A 3,821-nucleotide genomic window follows, 5' to 3' on the forward strand; every position below is an offset into this window, starting at 1 on the left:
GAATTTTAATTTTCATCCTTTATATGAAAAGTCATCCGGGTTTTAGTCCTTTACAATAACATCCATCCAAAATCTCTTGAAAATGACACCATATAATCCGACGTAATTTTTTGTATAAAAGATAAAAACTGAAAACTTATTCCATAATTGTTAATAATAATAATATAAAGGACACATTTGTAACTTAATCTAAAAATATGTTATTTTTTTAAAGTAAAATAAAATTTTTCAAACCATCAATAAGCTTTAGCTCAAATAACATCGGATGAAAGTGAAGATTTGGGTTGGAGGCCGAAAGTTTTAAATCCGAATCCAATCTCAACAATGTTTTTACCACAGCGCCCCTTCAACCGGTAGGTTTTTCTAAAAAATTACGTATGAGATCGTATTTTGTCATTTTCGGCCAATTAAAGTAAAAAAAATGGTTTTAAGCCTCAAGATCCATAAAAACAAAAGTAACGAGATTCGCATGTGCAGAATAGGATTCAATTCAACGTCGAAAATTGAATCAATGTCTCCTCCTTAAAAGTTAAACCATACCACAAATTCAAACTCTGCAAATGACTTCTTCCATTACATTTACATTTAAATAAAACCTCCAAATCAAATGTCAGATCACTCAATCAAGACACCTCTACTTCCAAATCAAACACAAAACCCAAATCAAGAAGAAACAACCCATCTTCATAAAACCCTTGAAAGATTCCACCTTTACTTAACCTTACTGGGTTTCGATCAATCTTCCCTCTTGCGATTTGGGGTTTCCTGGGTTACGTTTTTGGTGATCGGGGTTGCGTTTCCCGTGGCCATACTTTCGTTGCACGCCAACTGTTCGGCGTATTGCCTCTACGAAATTGAAGGCTTTGAGCTTGTTATAGTCGTGTCACATGCTTGTTTGGCTGCCGTGGCTCTGCTTTGTCTTTCGCATAATTTGAGGAAGTATGGGGTTCGTGGGTTCCTTTTTGTTGATCAGTGTAATGGTCATGTTGAAAGGTTTACAAAGGAGTATGCTCAGAAGATCTCTGTAAGTCATGCTTTGTTTGGTGATAATATTATGACGTCATGGATTAACATCAAGATTGTTCATCACCAAGAGACTCAGATTATTAGATGTCATAAAACTATATGTAGAGTACATATGTATGTCTGTAGTGCTGCTATCGGTACGCCACTCCCAAAAGTGTACACAAGCTTGATTGTCGGATCATACGGGCTGCATGACCTATATGATGTTATATGGACCACATGATAGGGGTAAAAAAGCTCATACGACCGTATGACTTTGTCACTGGTAACATTAGTCATTTCTTTGTCGGTCGACAAATCATATGAGCACTCAGGGCACTCTTCCCATAGATAGCAGAAAATGGTGATAACAATAAACAAAAACAAAGTTATTTCGCGATAAACAAATACAAAACAAAGTTAAACGAATCGAGAGTCACTCCTATCTGTTAGGCGGTCCGCTATGGGCAGCCTTGGGGCGCGGAAGGCGCGAAGTAGGAGGGGGGGGGCGGCTTTGGATGACCGGTGCCTTCGGGCCTCTCTCTCTCTCATATACATATATATGTATGTATATATATATTGGGTCAAGGGACTTTAAACCACAGCAGGGCGCTGTGGAGAAGGGCTTCGAAGCCCCTGTTTCTTACGTGGCGTTGACGTGGAGGGGCTTACGTGGCGTTGAACAGCCTTATGGGCTTAAGTGCTTAAGCAGGCTGAATTATTTCTTCTACCAGGCCTATGGTGAACTCAAGTGCTTAATAAGGGCCTATTATAGGGTTGAATTACCTATCTCTTAATGTGTGTGTGTGTGTTCATAAAATATATAAAATTTTCAACTAACCTTGAAGCTGGCCCTTCGAGCACTATGATTTTGGTCTGATACGACCCTAATGACCTTATTTCGCCATATCATACGATCGTATTTCCGCCCTACCATACGGCCCATATGGTTATACAAGCTGTATGACACGTCAGTGGTGTGTGGATAGCATATCAGTAGTGTTTGGATAATTAGATGTCGTAAAACTATGAGTACAAACATATGTTGTTTTTTAAGGAATGAAAGTATGTTTGTTAATGATACTTTCTAATGCCAGGAATCTATACGCTTGTTTGTATTATGGGTTCTACCATGTCTTGCTTTGAAGATTGGACTTGAATTTATTATCTATATGCACCGAGCATCATGGTGGAAGTCTTTTGGCATTCTTGCAGCGTTGACTTTTTCATGGGCATATGTGAACTTTATCTATTTATCTTCATGTCTCGTGTTCCATTTGGTTTGTAATCTTCAAATTATCCATTTTGATGATTATGGACGACTCTTGGAAACAGAAACCGATGTTTTGGTATCAATAGAAGAACATGCTCGGTTACGCCATGATCTTTCGAAAATAAGTCATAGGTTCAGAATTTATCTCCTTCTGGTGTTTGCTGTTGTCACATCCAGCCAATTTGCAATGCTGTTTCAAGTCACGGAGATTAGTAACAAAGTAACTTTCATTAATGGCGGTGATTTTGCAGTAAGTATAAACCATAAACCCCAAATTGGAATAGATGTGTTTATCTGATTCTTGTGATTATTTAGCAGCACATATTTTGAATATATGTGTTTGGCTGGTGTCATCAATTGCACAAGTAGTGGGATTGATTCTGTGTTTAAATGTTGCTGCGAAGATTTCTCACCGAGCTCAAGGCGTTGCAGGAATAGCAACTAGATGCCATGCTTTAGCATCGTGTGGTTCAGATGACGCGTCACATACAAGACTTAATAATAGATTGATAAATGATGGGTGCTCAGAAAACGATTTGGAGGCAATGAATTATATCTCACTTCATAATAGTACACAGCTTGATTCTTATTTGTCTTCTTATCTCAGAAGACAAGCATTTGGTAAGCAAATTATAAACCCTGGAGGGATTTCTCTGTATGTTTGACTTTTTATGTCAAAGTTTGACTTTTTAGTCTTAAAGTTCAGACCTTTGATGCATGATGTTAAACTTTGTGCAGTGATGTATCTTGAAAATAATCCTGGAGGGATTACTTTGTATGGTTGGACGGTGGATCGAAGTTTGATGAACACAATCTTCTTCATCGAGTTGTCTCTGGTTCTGTTTGTGTTGGGCCGGACAACCGTGTTTACATATCAGAGTTTACCATGATGTTTTTGTAGACCTCGGATCAATTATCCTCGCGACTTAGATCCAAGTTTCAAGATTTTTGTCATACAAGTTAAAGAGGTAGTTTTGTCGTTCCACTTTTGTCAGTAGCATAGTTAGTTATTTAGTTTTGTTGGGATGGCAAATTTGAATATTTTTGTACTTCCAGTATTTGTTTAGCGATTCGTTTTTGAGATGTGATGATGGGTGTGGATCGTATGCGAGGATTCGGTGGTCATATTGTAAATATAAGCTACTGTTAAGAAATGAAATGATACGAATGTTAAAGTTCAAGTTGTTAGTAGAGAGTACTGATATGTAAGCATGTATGATAACTACAAGCAATTGATTTAACTTTGAGCATGACAGGTAGTCAATTTTGATCTTTGGAGTGGGGCTCATCAACCATCATTGTATATAATTTTATGTCCTAACGCGTGTTACCATTGAGTCAATTATTATTAAAACTTGACTTGTCCATTTCATGTATGGGCGTTACAATAAATTAATGTTTGAAATTGGTGAGATGTGTGGTTATTGATTTCTTTAGATTTTCAGTTTTCTGAATTTAAACTCACTAATAATTCTTTTTGGATCAAGGAATAATCACTTTCGATAAAAGAAATTTGATGGTACTTTAATTCTTCAATAATAAT

General features: G+C 37.1%; 1 long non-coding RNA gene across 1 annotated transcript; it reads left to right on the forward strand.

Annotated features, from left to right (window-relative positions):
* The first annotated feature begins 610 nt into the window (after nt 1–610).
* LOC143561578 (uncharacterized) lies at nt 611–3,241 on the forward strand. Its single transcript, XR_013140330.1, has 3 exons — nt 611–1,024; nt 2,103–2,899; nt 3,017–3,241. It is a non-coding gene; the product is annotated as an uncharacterized LOC143561578 (long non-coding RNA).
* Nucleotides 3,242–3,821: the final 580 nt, after the last annotated feature.

The sequence above is a fragment of the Bidens hawaiensis genome, unplaced genomic scaffold (assembly GCF_021521415.1).
Source record: "Bidens hawaiensis isolate Kalapana, Puna unplaced genomic scaffold, B.hawaiensis_p1.1 tig00020713_1, whole genome shotgun sequence".
NCBI lineage: Eukaryota > Viridiplantae > Streptophyta > Magnoliopsida > Asterales > Asteraceae > Bidens > Bidens hawaiensis.